General features: G+C 47.3%; 1 protein-coding gene across 1 annotated transcript in view; it reads right to left on the reverse strand.

Annotated features, from left to right (window-relative positions):
- LOC140210733 (cadherin-8-like) overlaps nt 1-12892 on the reverse strand; it is a 341499-nt gene that overhangs the window by 249251 nt on the left and 79356 nt on the right. The gene's annotated exons all lie outside the window — the stretch shown is intronic.

The following is a 12892-nucleotide window of genomic DNA, read 5'->3' on the forward strand; positions in this document are numbered from 1 at the left end:
ATGGCCATTTTATTATGTACATCTGTAAAACCTGCCAGCTGGTGATGTAGTGCCATCAGCACCGGACTTCTACGGAAATGGTCCTGGGTTCAAATCCTTGCCCACTTTCCACCTGTGCTGGGTTGAGCATCGAGCTAGCAACTCAGCCTCATAGGAAACAGGCAAACGCTGAGGAAATTGCAAGCTGCTAAAAGGAACAACAACTGCAAAGCCTGCTTGCTAATGTCAATATCTAATCAATCAATTGTGTGGTAGCAACTCAATGCACAAAAGCATGCAGACATGGTGAAGAGTTTCAGTTGTTGTTCGGACCACATATCAGAATGGGGAAGAAATGTGATCTAAGTAACTTTCACTGTGGAATGATTGTGGAATGATTGGGGTGGTTTGAGTATCTTATATACTGCTGAGCTCCTGGGATTTTCATGCACAGTAGTCTCTGGAGCTTAGAGAGAATAGTGCAAAAAACAAAAAAAAAGTCCAGTGAGTGGCAGTCTCAGGGAGAAAACACCCTGTTGATGAGAGGAACATTAACCAGATTGTTTTAGATGACAGTAACTCAAATAACCTTGCGTAACAACCGTGGTGTGCAGAACAGCATGTTGAACTTTGAAGTGGATGGGCTACAACAGCCGAAGATCACAAACTTAAATTCAGTGGCCATTTTACTAGGTACAGGAGGTTCTTAATAATATGGCCACTAAGTATACATCGAAATATACAATGACATTGATTATTTATATTAAACTAATGACAACTAATTATATTACTCCCTTTCCCTGTACATGCTCCATATCACTCAAGTCTGTGCATATCCATGTGCTTAAATAAAAACTTCTTAAACACTTTTAACATATATGCTTCCATCATCAGCATTCCAGGCACCAACGTTCCCTGTGTAATAAACTTGATTTGCACCTCTCGTCCTCTTTCCCCTTCTTGCTTTAAATGCATTCCCTTTATTATCTGACATTTTGGCCCTAGGAAAAAGACACCGGTTGTGCACTCTATCTATGTCTCTCATGATATGAGAAACTTCCATCAGGTCTCCTCTCAGCCTCTGCCACTCCAGAGAAAACAGCCCAGGTCTGTCCATCCTCTCCTTATAGCACATACCCTCTAATCCAGGCAGCATCCTGGTAAGCCTCTTCTGCACCCTCCCCAAAGCCTCAACATCCTTCCTGCAATGGGGTGAATGAAACTGTGTACAATACTCCAGATGTAGCCGAGAGTGTTTTAACTTCCCAACTCTTAACCTCAGTTCCTCAACTAATAAAGGCAAATGTGTTTGATGCCTGCTTGTGTGATGGGAGGGAGGTGGGGTGGGGGGGAGGTCAGGTTTCTGATGCTTCTATTATTAATTCTGTAGGGTTTCTTGTTTTGTGGACATCTGTGAAGGGTAAGAATTTCAAGTATTAAACTACTTGATTTGAACTATTTTACACTCCCTCAGCTTGTGTAGTGACTTTGACAGAGCTATGGACTCAGACCCTAAATTTCCTCCGTGCATCCAATGGCAACTAAAGCTCTGTCCTGGTGTGGTAAACCATGTATATATGTTGTAACTTGGTTGCCTGTCTGGACACACCTGTCTGCTGACTGCCCCTGTGGCTCCTCCCACAGAATCCTGTATAAAAGGTGGTCGCCTTGCCCCTCCTCCTCATTCCGGGGGCAGACACCTCGATATGTGGAGGTCATATTGTACAGCGAATGAAAGCCTTTCAGTATTTTACCAAACCTCAGTCTTTTGGAGTAATTGAAGGTGCTTCAATTTTATTCGCTGTACATTTTAAAACATGGAACAGGCCCTGAGACCAGAAAAATTGGACCTCGATCCGCAAATGCCTGACGCTGGAAACGCTTTCGAACTCTGGCTGGCCTGCTTCGAAGCGTATCTAGAGGAGATTAAAGCGACCGACCCCGTAGCGAAGCGCAGAGTTCGCCAGGGTCAGTCCACGGGTCTACTCGCTGATCAGAGACCAGCCGAACTACGATGGCGCGATGAGCGCACTCAAAAGACAATACCTGCGGCCGATAAACAGCGTCTTTGCTCGGCATCGCTTAGCGACACGGCAACAACGGTCCGGGGAATCGAGTGCTGAGTGCGTCCAGGCCCTACGGACACTCGTGCGAGCCTGCAATTGCCAGGAGCTGACAGCAACGCAGCATGCGGAACTCCTAGTGAGAGACGCCTTCGTTACGGGGACCAGGTCAGTGTACGTGCGCCAGCGGCTGCTGGAAAAAGCCAATCTTACCCTAAGTTCGGCGATCGAGCTGGCTGATACATTGGAGGCCGCTCTGCATAACTCCGAGGCTCTCCAGGCACGCGATCCCCCGATGGCCTCGTGGGCGCCGCAGACCCCGCAACCCGCCGGCGAATCGACCTCGGCTGCCGCCAGTCGTGAGTCCGCGAAGTGCTATTTCTGCGGACTGGAGAAGCACCCCCGGAAACGCTGCGTGGCCCGACAAGCTACCTGCTCCAGCTGCGGAAAGAGGGGCCACTTCGCCAAGGTCTGTAAGTCAAAACCGCGAGCGGGATTGAGCAGCGCCGCGTGCCAGTTGTGGGGGTCGCCATCTTCCCTGCACGCCGCCACCACGTGCGAGACATGGGGGCCGCCATCTTCCCTGCACGCCGCCACCACGTGCGAGACATGGGGGCCGCCATCTTCCCTGCACGCCGCCACCACGTGCGAGACATGGGGGCCGCCATCTTGGTCGGCGCCACCTCCCACCGCCTACGACCAACGGGTGCTGGCGCCGGACCAAGACAGCGACCCCACCCTGGCTTCTGTGACCCTCGACCAAAGCGCTCCCCACCAGCTCGCAAGGTCAATGATGGTCATCCTGGTGGAGGGGCACAGGACAAGCTGCCTGTTTGACACAGGCAGCACGGAGAGTTTTATCCACCTGGCCACGGTGCAGCATTGTGGACTCATGATACGACCGATAAGTCAGAGGGTCACTATGGCCCCCGGGTCGCATACAACAGACATCCGGGGGGGGTTGTACAGCAACGCTAGTGGTGCAGGGCACAGAATATCGAGACCTTAAGTTACCGGTCTTGCCTCAACTGTGTGCCCCTGTGCTGTTGGGGTTGGACTTCCAGAGCCACCTGAAAAGCGTGATAATGAAGTATGATGGGCCCCTCCCACCAATTACTGTCATAAATCCCGTTTTGTAGAGATATGTCACGTACCCCACTACTGACCGACCACACACACACACACACAGACCCGCGCATCCCACCCAACATCATGCCAACTGCCACACTACCGACACCACTTGCAGCCTCTAAACCCTCAGGATCCCTCTCCCACTGCTGTTCACCAACCTGACCCCCGACTGTAAACCCGTGGCAACTAAAAGCAGGAGGTACAGCACGGGGGACAGAGCTTTCATTAAGTCGGAGGTGCAGCGGCTGCTCAGGGAGGGGGTCATTGAGGCAAGCACAAGTCCTTGGAGGATGCAGGTGGTCGTTGTTCGGAACGGGGAGAAGAATAGGATGGGCGTAGACTATAGCATGACCATCAATAGGTTCACGCAGCTCGACGCGTACCCTCTACCCCGCATTGCGGATACGGTCAATCAGATAGCACAGTACAAGGTGTACTCGACCATAGACCTAAAATCCGCTTACCATCAGCTCCCCATCCGCCGGGAGGACCGCCCTTACACTGCCTTCGAGGCGGACGGCAGGCTTTATCAATTCCTGCGTGTCCCCTTTGGCGTCACAAATAGTGTACTTGTCTTCCAGAGGGCAATGGACCAGATGGTGGACCAGTGCCAACTGAAGGCCACGTTCCCATATCTGGATAGCATCACCATCTGCGGTCACGGCCAGCAGGATCACGACAACAATCTCCAAAAATTTCTCCAAGCGGCCAAATCTTTCAACTTCACCTATAACAAGGACAAGTGTGTATTTGGGACCACCCGACTTGCTATCCTTGGGTGTGTCGTGGAGAATGGGGTCATTGGCCCTGACCCCGACCGTATGCGCCCCCTGTTGGAACTCCCTCTTCCCAATACCCTCAGAGCCCTCAAAAGGTGCCTGGGCTTCTTTTCATATTACGCCCAATGGGTCTCTAACTATGCAGACAAGGTCCGCCCCCTGGTCAAGTCCACCACATTCCCCCTCTCTGCCGAGGCCCACACGGCCTTCAACCGCATAAAAGGGGACATTGCCAAAGCAGCAATGCATGCGGTGGGTGAGGCCATTCCCTTCCAAGTAGAGAGTGACGCCTCGGACTTTGTGCTGGCTGCTACCCTCAACCAGGCAGGAAGACCAGTGGCGTTCTTCTCCTGTACCCTTCAAGGCCCTGAAATTCGGCACTCTGCGGTAGAGAAAGAGGCCCAGGCCATAGTGGAAGCTATAAGGCACTGGAGGCACTATCTTGCCGGCAAAAGGTTCACCCTGCTAACTGACCAGCGCTCAGTCGCGTTCATGTTTAATAATCAGCAGCGGAGCAAAATCAAAAATGATAAAATTCTGAGGTGGAGAATCGAACTCTCCACCTACAACTATGACATCATGTATAGGCCTGGGAAGCTCAACGAGCCCTCTAATGCCCTATCCGGGGGAACTTGTGCCAGCGCGCAGATCGACCGGCTATACGCCCTACATGTAGACCTTTGCCACCTGGGAGTCACCCGGCTTTTCCACTTCGTGAAAGCCCGGAACCTGCCTTGAGGAGATCAGGATGATGACCAGGGACTGTCAAGTCTGCGCAGAGTGCAAACCGCACTTCTACCAACCCGAAAAGGCACCACTCATCAAGGCCACCCGCCCCTTTGAGCGACTGAGTGTTGACTTTAAGGGCCCCTTCCCTCCATCGACCGCAATGTGTACTTTCTTAATGTAATTGACGAGTACTCGCGGTTCCCCTTCGCCATCCCCTGCCCCGACACCACTACCACGTCAATTATAAAAGCCCTGCGCAAGCTCTTCACTCTGTTCGGATACCCATACTATATCCACAGTGACAGAGGGTCCTCGTTTATGAGTGACGAGCTGCGCCAATATCTACTGGCTAGGGGAATTGCAACCAGTAGGACCACAAGCTATAATCCCCGGGGGAATGGACAGGTAGAGAAGGAGAATGGCACAGTGTGGAAAGCCACACTCTTAGCCCTCAGGTCAAAGGGACTGCCGGTCTCCCGCTGGCAGGAGGTCCTTCCCGAGGCACTCCACTCCATCTGCTCCCTGCTATGCACAGCCACCAATGCCACCCCTCATGAGCGGCTCTTTTCCCAGAAAATTGACCACTGGAACCACCCTACCAACTTGGCTGACGTCCCCGGGGCCAGGGTTCACTTACTTCATGCGAACCCCCAGTATGCCTCCATGGTTTTACCTGATGGGCGGGAGGACATGGTCTCCATCCGTGACCTGGCACCCACAGGAGCTCCAGGCCCCTACCCTGAACACTCTGTGGTGACTATTGACCCCGTACCCACCAATGTATGTACCTACGAGACACCGTGAACCACAAACCCTATACAGACACTACACGACACTCCCATACCGGGCGCGACGGACACGCACGAGGGATTACCAACATCTAACGTGCTGGCACCTGAAGTCAGGCCGGAGCCAGCACAACCGCCATCGCCAGTGCTACGTCAATCACAGCGATGGACTCGACCGCCTGATAGACTTAACCTGTAAATATACTTCTTGTAAATATTGTCAGTCACTTCACCCCGCAGGACTCTTTTTAAAAAAAGGAGAGGTGAATGTGGTAAACCATGTATATATGTTGTAACTCGGTTGCCTGTCTGGACACACCCTTCTGCTGACTGCCCCTGTGGCTCCTCCCACAGAGTCCTGTATAAAGGTGTTCGCCTTGCCCCTGCCCCTCAGTCCGGGGGCACACACTCACTGTGGAGGTCGTATTGTACAGCGAATAAAAGCCTTTCAGTATTTTACCAAACCTCAGTCTTTTGGAGTAATTGAAGGTGCTTCACCTGGTTACAGTGAAAAGACCATTGGTAAATTGTGGACTCAGTGAATCAAAGGGTTATTGAATTGTACAGCACAGAAGTAGGCGCTTCAGCCCGTCCTTTCCATGCCAACCTTTGTAGCCATCTATACTAATTCAGTTCATATGCAATAGGTCCAAAGCATGCTATGTCTTCATGATTCAAGTGTTGGTGTAGATGCATATTAAATGCTGTGGAATATCAACCGCCATCCTCCGGGCAGCACATTCCAGATATAAATCACTGTCTATTTGAAAAGAAACCTATTCCAAGCCCCTCTACGCATTCTACTTATTAATTTAAACATATGTCCTCTTTTCTTAGATACCCCGTCTCAGAAAAGATTCTTACTATTTTCTCTATCTCCCTGACTTTTTTCACCCTTTAACCAACTCCACTGCACGTAAATCAAACCCAACCAATTGTAAACTCAGCTGGCTCCTTTACGGTCACATTCCTCCCCCACCATTGAGGACGACTTCAAGAGACAACACGTCAAGAAGGTGGCATCCATCACAATCTGGGGCACGCCTTTTTCTTGTTACTATCCTCACGGAGGAGGTACAAAAGCCTGAAGACATACACTCAATAATATAGGAGCAGCTTCTTCCCCTCTGCCAGCAGACAGTCCATGAAACAATGAATACTAGTTAATTATTCTTCTAGTGCACACCTTATTTTTAAAATTTAGAGTAACTTTATGTCTTTGCACTGTAATGTTGCTGCAAAATAACAAATCCCTTGTCAAATATGTCAATGATAATGATTCTAATTCTGATTCAAGCTAGGCATCATCCTGGTGAGCCGCTTCAGCATATTCACATTCATCCAATCAAGTGGAGATCAGAACTGTACTCTGTGCTCCAATTATGGTGTAGCCAATGTCATAAAGCTGTAACATGATGTCACAGTTCCCAAATTGTATGCCATAACCAATGATATTGGAGGAACACAAAATATTGGAGGAACTCAGCAAGTCAGGAGACATCTATGGAAATGAATAACCAGCCAACATTTTAGGCCAAAGTCTATCTTCAGGACTGAAGTGGAAGGGGGAAGATGCCAGAAATCCTACATGCCTTCTTGCTGCTGTCTCCTCTTTTGCTCTCACTTTCACGGACCCTCTGTTCATCAACACACCTGAGGCCCATACTATCGACCGAATATCTCCTGCCTTTGCTCATTTCTATTACAGGACTTCAGCTTGACCATCAGCCTGAAGAAGACCAAGGTGTTGAGCCTCTCCCTAGACCCCGAGATCAACAAACGGATCGGACGAGCAGCCTCAACATTTGCCAGGCTGACAAAGAGAGTCTGGGAGAACAGAAAGCTGACGATGCACACCAAGGTTGCAGTCTACAGGGCCTGCATCCTCAGCACACTGCTTTACGGCAGCGAGACCCGGAGCCTCTACTCCAGACAAGAGCGGCGTCCCAATGCCTTCCATCTTCGCAGCTTGAGACGCATCCTGGACATCACGTGGACTGACCGAGTCACCAACAACGAGGTCCTGGCCTGCGCCCAGATACCCAGCCTCTTCATCCTGCTCCAACAACGCCGTCTCCGCTGGCAAGGACACGTACACTGCATGTCAGATGGAAGGATCCCGAAAGACCTGCTGTACGGGGAACTGGCCTCAGGCAAGAGAGCACAAGTGCAGCCCCATTTTCGTTTCAAAGATGTCTGCAAGAGAAACATAAAGTCACTGAACATGAACTTCGAAAGGTGGAAGGACATCGCAAGCGATCACCCTCGCTGGAGGCTGGAACTACGCAGAGGTCTAAAAAGAGGAGAAAAGAAGCTGAGGCTTGCTGCTGAAGAAAAACGAACTGGCCGGAAAAGCAGCACCAAGGCAACACTGGAGGACAGCGCCTTCAAGTGCAGTCGCTGCAGCCGAGACTGTCACTCCCGTGTGGGCCTCTACAGCCACAACAGACGCTGCTCTACCAACACAGACTGAAACAAGACTTTCCAGGGGCGGATCCATGGTCTCACAAGATTATCGGATGCCACCACTACCACCAATTACTCACTATATTGGTATCCAAACAGAACAGAGTAAGCTCATACAATTACTATAAGTTAGACTGCAAATATTGCAAGCAGCTTGCAAAGTAAGTAGCACACTAACCACTAATGCTGGAAGTTAATTTGATGGGGGCATCTTGGTACAACTGCACGAGGCCATATCTGCACAGTCTTAGTTTCTTTGCAAATATAGAGAGGACAGAAGAGGTGTTCATCATATTGATTCCTGCGTTGAGGGCCGTGTCTCAGGTGAACTTAGTGATCTCAGTTTCTCCAGATTTCAGAAGAGTGTGAAGGAATCTTATTGAAACATCAACTTCCTACAGGAACATTTATTGATCTAATTCTGGAACAGTGGTTTCAGTACCATTAAGCATAGGCTCCATGGACCTAGACTGGGAACCCCTGTCGTATACTGATGAAGTTCTGAGTCCAACTGAGGAGTGTTGATCAAAAGTAATGGCTCTCCATTTTCTTTTATAAATGCTAATTGACTCACTGATTTCCTTCAGTTCCTTTGTGTGTTACCATAACTGATCCACTGTCACCTCAGGTAACATCTTGGTGAATCACATTTGCACCCTCTCTAGTATCATCATAAACACAAGGAAGTCTGCAGATTCTGGAAATCCAAAGCATCACACATATTGTGCTGGAGGAACTCAGCAGGCCCAGCAGCATCTATGGAAATGAATAAACAGTCGACATTTCAGGCCAAGACCCTTCTTCAGGACTGGACAGAATGGGGGAAGACATCAGAATAAGGTGGAGGAGGGAGTGGAAGGAGGACCAGCTAGAAGGTGATAGGTAAAGGCAGGTGGTTAGGAAAGATAAAGGGCTAGAGAGGTAGGATTCTCATGGGAGAGGACAATGGACCATAGGAGAAAGGAAAGGAGGAGGGGACCTAGGAGGAGGTGATAAACAGGTGAGAAGAGGTAAGAGGTCAGAGTGGGAAATGGAAGAAGGGACGGGTGAGGGAATTGCTTTTTTACCAAAAGGAGAAATTGATATTCATGCCATTAGCTTGGAGGCTATTCAGACAGAATATAAGATGCTGATCGTCCACAGTCTAGCATTATCAGCTCTTTCTTATGGTGTAATAGTCAAGAATTCTCATGATGTTCCAACTGTGGTCTAACCAAAGTTTAACAAAATCCATTTTGTATTCTATGTGTTTCCTCATAAAGGTCGACATTCTATATCCTTCTGTCATTTGCTGGGGAGATTTGGATAAATCATTTTCTCATTGGATGGCTGAACAACTTAATCTTGATCCTAATTCTGATGATCCAATGGCTGTATCAAGCATATCTGACAGGTTAATTAAAACCTTTAGATCTTTATTGATATTGGCTGTGACACTTATTTCAGCTTTTGGGACAAAATAGATAAAGGTCTCCTGTTGCTTCTGTGTCTGCTCACTGGATAAATGTACTTCAACTTATTATTTTTTGATTTATTTTTAGGGATACCTGTTGAGGTCGTGTTGCCCATTTACAACCATGTGACCAATTGACCTGCTAAGGCAAACATCTTTGTAAACCAAAACACCCAGAGGAAACCCACATTGTCACAGGCAGAAGGTACAACCTTCTAAAAGACAATGGAAGTTTGAACCCAGGTCATTATTACACTAACCACTACGCTACTGAACTGCCCCACATTATTAGACCATGACCACAAGACATAGGAGCAGAATCAGGCCATTCAGCCTACCAAGTCCGCTCTGCCATTCCATCACGACTGATTTATTATTTCTCTCAATCCCATTCTCCTGCCTTCTCCCCACAACCTTTGACATCCTGAATAACCAAGAACCTATCAACCTCCACGTTAATTATACCCAATGACATGGCTTCCAAAGCTGTCTGTGGCAATGATTCCACAGATTCACCGTCCTCTGGCTAAAGAAATTCCTTCTAAATGGACATCCCTCTATTCTGAGGCTGTGCCTGATGGTCTTAGACTCCTCAAGAACATCCACTCTATCCTTCTCATTCTTCTAAACTCTAGCGAGTGCAGGCTCAGAGCCATTAAAAGCTACTTCAGGCAAGAAATCAGTTGAAAACTAACTATTATTCTCCCGTATTGGTTAGGTATTAAACAGTTTTTGAAGTACCTGTGTACATTCCTACAGAGCCATATGATAATTATGCTCTTGAGATTGATGAAAGCCACACTAATCCATCAGCAATCTTCTCTAAACAGAAGACAGAGTAACTGGAGGATAGAAATGTCACAGTCAAGTCCTTTTGGCAAGAGATTGAGATGAGTCATTAATGTTAAGTAAGGAGCACTGTGAAATTGATACAATACCATCCATCTGCTTTAAAGTTGGGTTGCCTGAAGATTGGGATAGATTGCTGAACAATAACAGCAATGAAAAAGCTTTGGCAATTGTACAAAAAAAAAGGAAATCTTAACAGCGCCTCTACATCCTCAGGAAGCTAAAGAAATTTAGTACGTCCCTTTTGTCACTAACTTTTATTGATGCACCACAGAAAGCATTCTATCCAGTTAGAGTCATAGTCATAGAGAAGTACGGCACAGAAACAGGCCCTTTGGCCCATCTAATCCATGTCAAACCATTTAAATTGCCTACTCCCATTGATCTGCACCATGGAATATAGTCCTCCATACCCTAACTATCCATGCACCTGTCCAAACTTCTCTTAAATTTTTAAACCAAGCTTGCATGCACCACTTGTGCTGGCAGCTCATTCCACACTCCCATGACCCTCTGATTGAAAATGTTTTCCATCATGTTTCCCTTAAATTTTTTACCTTTCACCCTTAACTCCTGACCTCAGATGTACCAAGATGTATCTTGGTACAGCTTGGTACGGTAACTGCTTTGCACATGTCCACAAGAAACCACTGAGAGTTGTGGACACAGCTCAGCACTTCACAGAAATTAGCCAATGCTCGCTGGACTCGTGTTGAGTCCAGGGCAGTACAATATGGAGAGGAAGCTTTTGCCCATGTAGCTGATGAATCCAAAGGAACAGCAGAGACTAAAACAAGTTGGCACCCATGGCATCACATTGAACTCAATGTAGGACTGCCTTAGGGTCTCCAATTCCAGATTTTTCTTCGGGGTCTGCTTCTGAAGCCTTCCCCTAAGTCGACATAGCTGCAAGGCAGTGGAGGTTTTTCTTCTTCTATATGAGCTGCCAACCATGGCTGACGAGCCCCATCTGTCTGAAGTGACTGGCTGTGAGGCACCGGTAGCTCACCTCGCCTGGCTACAACAGCCTTAATAAGCTAGAGGTTGGTGAATTTGTGGAAATCCTTGTCACAAACAGCTGTGGAGACTAAGTCATTGGGTATATTTAAAGCGGAGTTTGATAGGTTTTTGATTAGTCGGGGCATTAGAGGTCATGAGGAGGAAGCAGGAGAGTGAATTGAGAGGGTTATTAAATCTTCCGTGATCGAATAGTGGTGCAGATTCGATGGGCTGAATGGCCTAATTCTGCTCCTATGTCTTATGGTCTTATAGTTTCTTTAGTGGGAGTTGACTCCTGTCTCCAGATCACTTAGTAACATAATCTCCATCCAATAGATTTTCAGAATATGGAGCTGAATATAACTGGTGACTAAAGTTCACCATATATTTAACACTGGTGACTGAATTATTCCCCGTTGTTCCTTACAGCACTGCCTTATTGCAAACTGAGACGTTTGTGTTTTATTAACACAGAAGTAGCATTCCTCTCATCTCACCGCCAAAGGAGAAAATCAAGGTTAAACTCTACTCTTTGTGCTTTGAGCACAAAGATCTGGATCAATATCTCAGCACAGTGCTAAAGTACTACCATGCAGCCCAGTATAGTTAATACTTACTGACCTTGACAATGGTGAGAGATCTAACAGCCTTTGACTTGCTCAGCCATAATTGAGACCCTCGTCCTGTCTCGCGCAGGCTGTACATTGTACCTGTCAATGAAGGCGTTTTGAAGGAAAGCACAAGAAGATGCTACTAAGTGATCTTTAAAGCAACTGTACATTTTCCAGCTGTTCTTTACAGAGAACAGTTAGCATCAGAATTGGCCTTTCTACTTAGATTAGGGAGGCCAAGTAGCTTGTGCGTGCGTTGCATGTGTTAAAGCTAGGCATCCAGCTATCATCTTGCCCAGTTTTCTGGCTGGTCATTTATGAGTCAATGAAAGGTTAAAAAGAAGAGTTGTTGGAGGACTGTTAAAAATTCGGCTGTTTCTTTTGTGATGTCCTGCAACGTTTTCTACGGATTACACAGATACTCAATTGCATCATGGCCTGGTATGGAAACACCAATACCCAGGAATGGAAAAGCCTACAAAGAGTGGTGGAAACAGCACAGTCCATCACAGAACAAAACCCTCCCCAACACTGAGCACATCTACAAGGAGCTCTGCCACAAAAGAGCCGCACGCATCATCAAGGAGGACTCTCACCATCTAAGCCGTGCTCTCTTCTCACTACTACCATCAGGCAGGAGGTTCAGGAATCTTAGGTTCCACACTGCAGTTCAGCTATTACGTTCCTGAACCAATGTGGATAACTTCACCCACCTCAATGCTGAACTGATTCCACTACCTATTGATTAACTTTCAAGGACTCTACACTCATGTTCACAGTGTTATTTACATACAAATTTATGTATTCATTTATTAATGTGCTTATTTATTTATATATTTGTCTGTTGCTATTTGCATAGAAAATCTTCTTTTGCACATTGGTTGTTTGTTTGTTCTTTGTGTGTAGTTTTACATTGATCCTACTGTACTTCTTTGCTCTACTGTGAACGCCTGGAAGAAAATGAATATGGCAACCTGTACATACTTTAATGATAAATTTACTTTGAACTTTGACTTTGGCGTTCTAGCCTCTTTTACATTAGATT

The sequence above is a fragment of the Mobula birostris genome, chromosome 15 (genome assembly GCF_030028105.1).
Source record: "Mobula birostris isolate sMobBir1 chromosome 15, sMobBir1.hap1, whole genome shotgun sequence".
Classification (NCBI taxonomy): Eukaryota; Metazoa; Chordata; class Chondrichthyes; order Myliobatiformes; family Myliobatidae; genus Mobula; species Mobula birostris.